Genomic DNA, 11,982 nt, shown 5'->3' with positions numbered 1-11,982 from the left:
CTGTGTTCAAGATCCACTTTAATTAAAAATCTCTTGTAAATTATACTAATTTGGGGAAGGTGATTCAGCTTGTTGAGGGGTAATTAACCAAACAGCTGAGGTGGAAGTCTGGGTAGGTGAAAAAGTCATCAAATCTGAGTTAAGAAAGCTTGCAGCTTTCACCTCTCCGTCAAGACTAGCAAAGAGGCACTTTTGTGAAATCTTTGTTTGGGACTCACTTTTACTTCGTCACTTGTCCCATTTTAATTAAAGTTTGCCAACTGAAGGACCTAAGGAAACAATATAGTTCTGCATTTTGCCAAATTGGTTAATTTCCAGGGTCCCCAAAATTTAGCGGGGAGATTCAGAGGCTAGAATGGGAGAGTAGGAAGCACCAACTTGCTCTAAAAAGAAAATTGGGTAAAAACAGCACCCTTATTCCAGCTCTACAACCAAACCAACGAAGACTTGGGCCGACTGGCTGCCTAGCCACAGCATTCCCTCCTACTTCCCCACTATCTCCTGACTAGCAAGTCATCTTTGGTCACGTATCTTTAATTATGTAGTTTGAGACAGTCTCACTATCACCCAGGCTGGAGTGCAGTGGCGCGATCTCGGCTCACTGCAACCTCCGCCTCCCGGGTTTAAGTGATTCTTCCACCTCAGCACCCCGAGTAGCTGGGACAACAAGCAGGCACCACCACGCCTGGTTAATTTTTGTGTTTTTAGTAGAGATGGGTTTTCACCATGTTAGCCAGGCTGGTCTCGGACTCCTGACCTCAAGTGATCCGCCCACCTCGGCCTCCCGAAGTGCTGGGATTACAGGCATGAGCCACCAAGCCCGACTACATATTCCCTTTACTAATATTCCTGTTGAACTTAATTTTGGTCGTTTCCGGTGCAAACATGTTAGGGTAAAGGGAACCAATAACTGCCACATTTGATGTATTTTTGTAATCCCCATCTCCAATTTCCATCCGGGCCTGAGTAACCAAAAACACTCTACAGGGGTAGACTGCCTCAACAAACATCAATCTGTAACCACGTCTACATCTACCACGGTATTCTAAAGACTCCGTCGAGGAAAACCTTTAGCTCGGGCAAAGGGAGACACATTAGAACACAGTCAGCCGCCGCTACGCGGAAGAGTTCAACACACAACCGGCCTCGCCCCGATTGCTTCACAGTCCTCAGCCACACCCCTCCCAACCGGAACTACATCCCCCGCGCTCCGCGCCCCCACGCACAGCGCGTCGTAGGCGTCTGAAGCCGCAGGCCCCCCCCCCCCCGGCTTCCCGGGACGCACAAGGCAGGCGCTGGGCTTGCGCATGCTCGGCAGGCGGGGCCGCTGGAGTCTCCAGGCGCTGCAATCTGTTGCACTGCCGCCCGCGGGAGCCATCAGATCCGGGTCTTGTGGCTAAGAGTGACGTGGTCACTCGAATCAAAACAGAGGAGGGGGAGGAAGCCGGCAGCCAGGAGCGGCAGCGGCAGCAGCGTCCGGAGCAGCCGCAGCCTTCTGGAAGCTCCAGGCGGTCTTTCTGCCGAGCCTCGGTCCCGGCCCCCATCCTCCCCGCCCCATCGGTTGTTGTCTGGGCGGGTGAGTGTCTCCCCCTCTCCCACCAGCGTTTGCTGGCTCACCCTCCCCTCGCCCCAGTTTTTCCTGGGGGCTCCCCAGGCTCTCGGGGACTGCGGCGGCTGCGGCAGAACAGGGCTGTTTCTCGGGCTTAGCGATTCCCCGGCCGGGCTGGCGATTCTGCACTGGGAGAAGCTCCGCTGCTGCCGAGCCCGCGCCCCCCGCAGAGTCTGCAATTGGGCTTTCTCTGCAGGATGTCAGAGTCGGTGTTTGGCAGGAAAGGGCAAGGTAGCCACGGATGGTTTTATTTTTAGGATCAGATTGTCGACACGGGTGGAGACGTATAATGGAGTAAAAAGAGAGTCGTAGCTGGAAGGAAAAACTCACAAATCCCGAAATCCACACTATCTTGTTTACCGTCTCCCTCAGCCCTTTCTGGGTACGGTGAAGTCACTAGGATGCATCCTTTGTTGTGATAAGTGAGACAAGAAAGCTGCCACCCTGAAAGCGAGAGCTTTTTAGCTCCTATTGTGTCGCGAATTTAAAGGATCCCCTTTTTCTGTTTGTTCAGTAGGTGGAACCAAGGCTGACAGTGAAGAGGTAGCAGCACCTTTTATTGGAACTAATAGTGTGTGATAAACTGGTTACCAGCTGTACCCGAAGTCCCGTGTTGCTGTTTAAAGGCAGACTTCACCAAAGTGGCTGTTTATATGTGCCAGGATTTTAGCAGAGACGGTTTGTTAGCTGTAGAGAGTCGGTAGGATGTTTTCAGTTACCCCAGTTGGCAAAACCGAGGCTGTGGCCTTAATAGAATGTCTTACTTTTGCATCGAGAGAGTTGGTTGAGCTTCACACACGTAATAGCTACATTTGCAGAAGAGTCCTTCCAGTTCTTGTGTGTTATTGTCAGAAACAGTTAGCAGCTGTACACATAACTTGGAAAGCGTAAGACCTTCCAGGTGTTGGAGTCTTGCGACGCTTAGGAGGCATTCTCGCCGCCCGGCGCTGTGGAGGTTGCAGGAGGCTTTGCATTCCCTTCCACTTAGGGTGGCTGGCCGCGCAGATTCCTTTAGTGTAGCCTGCTCCGAACTTGCCGCTCTCCGCGGCCCTCCACAGCACTGCGACCAGAAAACCAAACCTTTTTGTCCTAACTTTTTTTTCCTCTTTTTTCCAACATGGTTTTTAAAAAGAACACCGCTTCACCCCCGCCCCCGAGAACTCATTAATTGAGGTGTTTGTGTGGTTAACAGCAAGAAAGAACAACAGTACGTGATAGTTAATTGCTCCTTATCAAACCAGTAAGAGTTACGAGTTTAGATTATTTCCTTGAAGGGTATGTCCTTGTGGTATAACATGAACCTCTTAACCAATCTTTTCTTCAGTGTTTGCCATTGAGATCTTTTTTTCTTACTACTGCAGTTGGAATCCTTCTGATTTAGAAGAAGGAAAAATTTCTTGAAGTTCTTTTTCAGCTTTTTACCTTTTATGCTAGCCTATAACTAATATTTTTGGTTATATGAAATACTTTGTGTAATAGAGAAAATGTTGATAAAAGCAGATGGGAAAAAAAATCAATAATTCTGCCACCCAAAGATCACCAAAATGTTAGTTTATACCCTTCTAAACTACTTTTTTGCATTTATATAGTTTATACAAATGTGGTATCATACCACATATGCTTTTCAGTACGTAACCTGCTTTTTCACATTCTAATATTTCTTTTTTGAGTAATAATTTAAAGTTTTCAGACATGGACTTCAGACCTTAAATTTTAGGGAGTATTCACTGTACAGTAGTGCCCGCTTATCCGTGGTTTCACTTTCAGGGGTTTCCCGAGTTTCAGTTTCTGTGGTCAACCACAGTTCGAAAATACAATCTCATTTTCAGAGACCATATTCACATAACTTTTATTATAGTATATTGTTATAACTGTTCTATTTTATTATTAACTATTGTCAATCTCTTACTGTGCCTAATTTATAAATTTTATCATAGATGTGTATAGGAAAAAAACAGTCCATATATAGGGTTCACTATATGGGCTTTAGGCATCCACGGGGGGGTTGTTTTATAATTTTTTCATTTTAAAATTTAATAGAGACGAGATCTCACTGTGTTGTCCAGGCTAGTCTCAAACTCCTGATCTCAAGTGATCTTCCGGCCTCAGCCTCCCAAAATGCCAGGATTACAGGCATGCTGAGCCACCAGGTCCAGCCCACTGGGGTTTCTCTGAATGTATCCCTTGTGGATAATGGAGGACTTCTGTGTTTGGCAAACCATAATTATTAAAAGCATGGTTTTAAAAGGTTTCCTGACAAATCTCTATGATAATGTACGATTTAAGAAATTAATATGCATTGTGTGGCAAAGTAAGGCCTCACTTGTTTGGCTCTTGGGAAAGAAAGCACAGCCTGAGGGTAATATGAAAGTTTAAATAGTTTTTGCTAACTCAGTGGTTTGATTTGGGTAAAGATTTAGTTCTATTCCGTAGTTACACCCTGTTCCAAATGTTGATCAGATGTTCAGGATCCAGGCAGTAAGGTCCTGGAAGATTTTAACTTTACACATCACACTTTTTGTTTTTTGCGGGGGAGATGGAGTCTTGCTCTATTGTACAGGCTGGAGTGCAGTGGTGGATCTCAGCTCACTGCAACCTCTGCCTCCTGGGTTCAAGCAATTCTCCAACCTCAGCCTCCTGAGTAGCTGGGACTACAGGTGCACACCATCACGCCCGACAAATTTTTGTATTTTTGGTAGAGACGGGGTTTTACCATGTTGGCCAGGCTGGTGTCAAACTCCTGACCTCAAATGATCTGCCCACCTCGGCCTCCCACAGTGTTGGGATTACAGGTGTGAGCCACTTCGCCTGGCCCACATCACACTTAATATACATTGAGCTACCAGTTGGCACCAAAAAGAGCCTGCTATGGAAGGAAATGTCCTCTTCATCTCAACTTCAAAGGATAAGTACATGCCATGAACTATCCTAAATCTGCTAATAACTTATTTTGAATTTGAGCCTCATAAACTTACCTGAAATCTTGAAATCTCTATTTTCATTTTGCAGTGCTTGGATGAGCAGTCCTAGATGTTTACTACTCATTATACAACCTAGTTTCTTTTTCTTTGATTTGGCTTATAGTGTTCAATATGTATTCTAGATTTGTCCACTTCTTCCCATCCCTACTGCCATCAGCTTTGCCAGGTTATCTTCGTCTCTTACCTGATCTATTGCAGGAACTCCTGGTCTCCCTGCTTCCACTTTGGCTTTTTATTGTGCATTTCCCTTACTAGCCTAAGAGATCCTTTAAAATGTAAATTACCTTGACACCCCCTTGTTGAAAGTTTTCCATCCATATTCAAAATAAAATCTAAACTCTACCAAAGCTTGCCAGGCGCTACAAGTTTCGGCACTGCCTTCCTCTCTTACCTTACCTTGTTTCCTTCTACTTAGTTCAGTACCCTGGAGCCTGGCCACGTGAGTTTCTTCCTGTGTATCAATCCCACTTGCATTTTTGTCCCTGGAAGTTGCCAAGCTGGTTCTTGCTGCAGGGCGTCTGCATTTGCTGCACCCTGGGGCTTCAGTACTCTTCTCCCAGATCTTGCTGTGGTTGATACCATTGTGTTATTCAGGTGTTAGGTCGGATGTTGCCTCTTCAAGGAGACTGACCAATCTCTCCCTTGTATTTTATTTTCTTCACAGCATTTATCAATATATGGAATTTTAAAAAAATGTTCTGTCTCCTACCCTGGAAATTAAGCTCTGTGAATATGAGACCTTGTCTGTCCTTTTCACTGCACAGTAGGTACTCAGTGAATGTTGGTTGAATAAATGAACTTAGTGAATGTCTGTATTCCTCTTGAACATACTGTCTATCGTAGGCCTTTTTTTTGTTTTTTGTTTTTTTCCCCATGAAAAAACCCTAATTTTCAGCCTCTTTTTATAGGGCAGTGCCTTATTCTCTTTAGTGTTTGGGTCAGAGTACACTTATATTCTACTTTAGACCTGTGGAATTAATTTCTGGGAGAAATGGGTCTTTAAAATCTGTATTTTCAATAAATCAGGTGATTTTAATGCATATCAAACTTTGAGAATCTCTCAATGTTTTAGTGGCTTTTCTTTGGAAGATTGATTATAGTAGTAATGATAGCTACCATTTTTTTGGAACACTGCTTTATATGTCAAACGTTATGCTAAAAATTACTATTACATGTTTTCATATAACTGCAAAGCAACTCAGATATGTAGGTATCATACAAATGAAGACAATGAGACACAGTAAGTGGCGGAAACTTGAATTTGAAACCCAAGTCTTTTTAATCACTGTACCCTACTGCTTCAGAACTACAGAGTTTAGAATTGTGTTCAGTACATTAAGAGAGGCCGTGTTTTTGTTCAGGACATGGTAGCATTTTCTGTTCCTTTTCCAATCCTGTCCTTAATGAAGTCCATTGTTTTGTTGGTCTTTTTGCCTGAAGTTGCACAAACAGGAGATGACCTTAAAACACATTCTGTGGCATGGCGCGGTGGCTTATGCCTGTAATCCCAGCACTTTGGGAGGCCGAGGCGGGTGGATCACGAGGTCAAGAGATTGAGATCATCCTGGCCAACATGGTGAAACCCCTTCTCTACTAAAAATACAAAAATTAGCTGGGCGTGGTCATGCATGCCTATAATCCCAGCTACTCGGGAGGCTGAGGCAGGAGAATCACTTGAACTCACAAGGCGGAGGTTGCAGTGAGCCATTGCACCACTGCACTCCAGCCTTGTAACAGAGCAAGACTCCGTCTCAAAAAAATAAAGAAACAAAAAACATTCTGCAAAGACTCCTAGGTCTTGCATTGTTGTATTGAGTGCTGAGAGCCCACCAGGCTTCAAGTAATTTTGGAGCATTTTCTTCTTACTTGTGTATTACCTGCTCATTCCCCACACACAAAACCTATTACTTTGTGTTGATCAAATCATCAGAATTCTTCCTACATTTTCTCCTTTGATTTGTGTTTTACTATTGAATTGAGTGGCGCGACCATGGCTCACTGTAGCCTCAACCTTCTGGGCTTATGCGATTCTCCCGCCTCAGCTTCCTGAGTAGGTAGGACCACAGGCGCATACTACCACACTAATTTTTGTTTGTTTGTTTTTTGTGGAGACAGGCTCAGGTTGGTATGGAATTCCTAGGCTCAAATGATCCTTCTGCCTTGACTTCCCAAAGTGCTGGGATTACAGGCGTGAACCACTGCATCCAAAGATATTTTAAACAGATTTACTTGAAGTTTTCCTTTAATATTGGGCATGAATGTAGTTTCCAGTTTTTCACAATTATAAATAATATTATGGTGAACCATGGCTTTAAATAATTAACCTAAAAACTGAATAATTACAGCAGCCAGTCTAATTACAAATAGAAGGTATATTAAAGACTTCGTAATTTTTTTTTTTTTTGAGACACAGTCTTACTTTGTTGCCCAGGCTGGAGTGCAGTGGAGTGATCTCAGCTCACTGCAACCTCTGCCTTCCGGGTTCAAGCGATTCTCCTGCCTCAGCCTCCTGAGTAGCTGGGATTATAGCCATGCGCCACCATGCCTGGCTAATTTTTGTATATTTAGTAGAGACAGAGTTTCACCATGTTGGCCAGGCTGGTCTTGAACCCCTGACCTTAGGTGATCCACCCACCTTGGCCTCCCAAAGTGCTGGGATTACAGGTGTGAGCCACTGCTCCCGGCTGAGACTTCTTAAATGATTTTAATCATAATTCAACAAGTATATACAGCATATATATATACTTGCATATGCTTAGAAAATGTTACATGAAGTTTTTAAACATTTTTATTTATTTGTTTGTTTTTGGTATTTTTTGAATTCTAAAATCTTCCTGAGACATAAAGATTTGTCTTGTTTTCTTTTCTTTTCTTTTTTTTTTTTTTTTTTGTGAGATGGGAGTCTCACTCTATCACTCAGGTTGAAGTGCAGTGGGGCGATCTCGGCTCATTGCAACCTCTACCTCCCAGGTTCAAGCTACCCTCCCACCTCAGCCTCACTAGTAGCTGGGACCACACTTGGCTAATTTTTGTATTTTTTGTAGAGTTGGGGTTTTGCCATGTTGCCCAGGGTGTTCTCAAACTCCTGAGCTCATGCAGTCCACCTGGCTCAGCCTCCCAAAGTGCTGGGTTTCAGGCATGAACCATCGTGCCGGTCAGACATGAAGGTTTTTTTTTTTTTTTGAGATGGAGTCTCGCTCTTTCGCCAGGCTGGAGTACAGTGGCCCGATCTCAGCTCATTGTGACCTCCGCCTCCCGCGTTCAAGTGATTCTCCTGCCTCAGCCTCCCAAGTAGCTGGGATTACAGGCACGTGCCACCATGCCCAGTTAATTTTTGTATTTTTAGTAGAGACAGGGTTTCACCATGTTGACCAGGATGGTCTTGATCTCTTGACCATGTGATCTGCCCACCTCGGCCTCCCAAAGTGCTGGGATTATAAGCATGAGCCACTGCGCCCAACCGACATGAAGGTTTTTAATAGAAGCTGTCTCTGAGGAGAGGAAAGTACCTCCTTTTTTCCATTTTTTTTAACTTTTGGTATTTAAATTTTAAATTATAAATGTATATTTTATTTTTTAAAAATTAACTCTTTGGGAAAGTATATTTTTCTAAACCAATTTTTAGGTGTATAGTAGGACTTATATATGTTTTTGATAACATTTAAGACTTATGTTCTTTTGTTTTGGAGAAAGTTACCTTTTTATTGCTTATTTTCATATTGAATTTTCATTTCCTTTTTTTTTTTTTTAAATTTAGGCCAAAGCACAGATGTGTCTCAGCTTTGTAAAAATACAGAATGGCAGAATGAAGCTGGTTTATGCTTGACTGCACTCATTGACAAGTATTACAAGTGCAGAGCTTTCAAAATTCAATAGTGAATAAAGGTGTTTCAAATCGAATTACGAATGCAGTAAGCATCTTCCTGGTATATGCACCAGACTTAGAGGTCAATGTTCTGGCTGCTATCATGTTTTATCTTGCAACATAGTTTTTTTCTTTGTTTGCTTGCTTGTTTGTTTTGAGATGGAGTCTCCCTCCGTGGCCCAGGCTGGAGTGCAGTGGCAGGATCTCGGCTCACTGCAAGCTCCGCCTCCCAGGTTCATGCCATTCGCTTGCCTCAGCTTCCTGAGTAGCTGAGACTACGGGCACCCGCAACCATGCCCAGCTAATTTTTTTGTATTTTTAGTAGAGATGGGGTTTCACCGTGTTAGCCAGGATGGTCTCGATCTCCTGACCTTGTGATCCGCCCGCCTTGGCCTCCCAAAGTGCTGGGATTACAGGTGTGAGCCACTACGCCCGACTACAATATAGTTTTTATAAACAAGTTTACTCTTTTTTTTTTTTTCTTTGAGATGGAGTCTCACTCTGTCACCCAGGCTGGCGTGCAGCAGCATGATCTCAGCTCACTGCAACCTCCACTTCCCAGGTTCAAGCGATTCTTGTGCCTCAGCTTCCCGAGTAGTTGGATTATAGGCACCTGCCATCATGCCCAGCTAATTTTTGTGTTTTTAGTAGAGACGGGGCTTCACTCTGTTGGCCAGGCTGGTGTCAAACTCCTGACCTCAAGTGATCTGCCCACCTCAGCCTCCCAAAGTCCTGGGATTACAGCTACCATGCCCTGGCAAAAACAAGTTTGCTTTTTATACAATACATATTTTGCTGCTTTGTTACTCTTAGGAAAGGTAATGTAGAAGAAACTGACTTGCTTGAAATTTTGAACAGACTTTTAAAATCTGTTTATTCATTTTATTTGTTAACAATTGCTTTTCTCTCTCTTTCTCTCTCTCTCTCTCTTTCTCTTTCTCTTTCTCTTTCTCTCTTTCTTTCTGTCTCTCTATGTCTTTTTTTTTTGACAGGGTTTCGCTCTTGTTGCCCATGCTGGAGTGCAATGGCACAGAGCATAGTCTTGGCTCACTGCAACCTCCACCTCCTGGGTTTAAGTGATTCTCCTGCCTTAGCCTCCCAAGTAGCTGGGACTGCAGGCACTCGCCACTATGCCCAGCTAATTTTTGTATTTTTAGTAGAGAGAGTGTTTCACCATGTTGGCCAGGCTGGTCTTGAACTCCTGGCCTCAGGTGATTCGCCTGCCTTGGCCTCCCAAAGTGTTGGGATTACAGGCGTGAGCCACCATGCCTGGCCCAATAATTGCTTTATCACGGTAGTTCTAAGCATTTTTCCCAATATGACTAATGATGTTTATGCACGTCTTTGTGCACATGTCATCTCAGCTATGATATGGAAGAAAGAGGCTGTGAGTTACATAGTTTGGAGAGCAGTAGCCATACTCTGCTTCTTTCATTTTTATTTTAGTTAGAAATGGGGTCTCTGTCACACAGGCTGGAGTGCAGTGGTGTGATCATAGCTCACGGTAGCCTTGAACTCCTAGGCTCAAGTGATCCTTCGCAGCCTTCTGAGTAGCTGGGACTACTACATAAGAAGGCACATGCCAGCATGCCTGGTTAATTTTTAAAGTTTTTCATAAAGACGGTCTCACCACCTTGGCAGGCTAGTCTCGAACTCCTAGGCTCAAGCCATTCTGCTTCAGCCCCTCAGAGTATTGGTTTTACAAGTGTGAGCCACTGCCCTCAGCACTCTGCTTCTTTCTGCTCAGAGAAATCATATAGACAAGCATGTGAATGAAATATTAAGGAAAAGTCTTGATTCTGTTGTAATTTATTTAGATAACATGCATCATTAACAAACTAGTACCATTGCTTGTAATATACCTCTCAAGTTTAGAACACACTAGTATTTTGTAATCCAGCTGTTAAAAACTGCTTTCTGGCCAGGCATGGTGGCTCGTGCCTATAATCCCAGCAATATGGGAGGCTGAGGTGGGGAGATCACTTGAGCCCAGGAGTTCAAGACCTATCTGGGCAACACATCGAGACCCCGTCTCTACAAAAAAGTAAAAAAATTGTGTGAGTGTGATGGCACGCACCTGTGGTCTCAGCTACTCCGGAGCCTGAGGTGGGAGGACTGCTTGAGCTGGGGAGGTTGAGGCTGCAGGAAGCTGTGATCACACCACTGCACTCCAGCCTAGGCAACAGAGACCCTATCTCAAAACAAAAACCTACTGCTTTCTTAACATTTATAAGTGGGGCCATTGTGGTGGCACACGCCTGTAGTCCTAGCTACTTGGGGGACTGAGGTGGGAAGATGGCTTGAGCTTAGGAGGTCAAGGATGCAATGAGCCATGATTACGCCACTGCACTACAGCCTGGGCAATAGAGACCCTGTCTCAAAAAAAAAAAAACAAAAAACAAAAAAAATCATTTATAAGTAACTTGTATCCACTATTATGTGGGATCAACATAATATGGATTTTTTTTTTTTTTAAAGAGACAGAGTCTTGCTCTGTCACCCAGGCTGGAGTGCAGTGGCGCGATCTTGGCTTGCTGCGACCTCTGCTTACTGGGTTCAAGCAATTCTTCTGCCTCAGCCTCCCAAGTAACTGGGATTACAGATGTGCACCACCACGCCCAGCTAATTTTTGTATTTTTAGTAGAGATAGGTTTCCGCCATGTTGCCCAGGCTGGTCTCGAACTCCTGACTTCAGGTGATCCACCCAGCTTGGCCTCCTAAAGTGCTTGGATTACAAGGCCTGGCCTGGAATTTTTATATTTTCTGTTAAATTTTTCTGTTTCTGATTTATGAAAAAATTTTCCTAGCTGGGCACAGTGGCTCACGCCTGTAATCCCAGCACTTTGAGAGGTCGAGGCAGGTGGATCATCTGAGGTAAGGAATTCAAGACCCACCTGCCCAACATGGCAAAACTCTGTCTCTACTAAACATACAAAAACTAGCTGGGTGTGATGATAGGCACCTGTAATCCCAGATACTTGGGAGAATCACTTGGACCCAGGAGGTGGAGGTTGCAGTGAGCTGAGAATGTGCTGCTGCACTCCAGCCTGGGCGACAGAGGGAGACTCCTGCTCTAAGAAAGAAAGAAAAACATTTTCCTGAGTATTTGTTTGTTTGTTTGTTTGTTTTTTGAGATGGAGTCTCACCCTGTCACCCAGGCTGGAGTGCAGTAGTGCGATCTCGGCTCTCTTCAACCTCCGCCTCCCGGGTTCAAGCGATTCTCCTGCCTCAGCCTCCCGAATTGCTGGTACTACCGGCGTGCGCCACTATGCCCCGCTAATTTTTTTTTTTGTATTTTTAGGAGAGACGGGGTTTCACCATGTTGGCCAGGCTGGTCTTGATTTCCTGACCTTGTGATCTGCCCATCTCAGCCTCCTTTAAAGTGCTGGGATTATAGGCATGAGCCACGGCACTCGGCCATATTTTCCTGAGTTTACAATGTTAAAATTTAGAATATGACTAGTAAATATTCTTGGGTATAATTTTTTTTTTTTTTTTTTTTTTTTTTTTTTTTTTTTTTTTTTTTT

At 44.1% G+C, this 11,982-nt stretch overlaps 1 protein-coding gene across 1 annotated transcript in view; it reads left to right on the top strand.

Moving 5' to 3' along the window:
• The first annotated feature begins 1,226 nt into the window (after positions 1–1,226).
• SMIM14 (small integral membrane protein 14) overlaps positions 1,227–11,982 on the top strand; it is a 79,490-nt gene continuing 68,734 nt past the window's right edge. Inside the window, exon 1 of the mRNA XM_025386412.1 lies at positions 1,227–1,576. The gene's annotated coding sequence lies outside the window, so the exon portion shown is untranslated. The remainder of the gene's footprint in view (positions 1,577–11,982) is intronic.

Source organism: Theropithecus gelada, chromosome 5 (assembly GCF_003255815.1).
Source record: "Theropithecus gelada isolate Dixy chromosome 5, Tgel_1.0, whole genome shotgun sequence".
NCBI lineage: Eukaryota > Metazoa > Chordata > Mammalia > Primates > Cercopithecidae > Theropithecus > Theropithecus gelada.
This window is presented reverse-complemented; position numbering and strand designations above follow the sequence as displayed.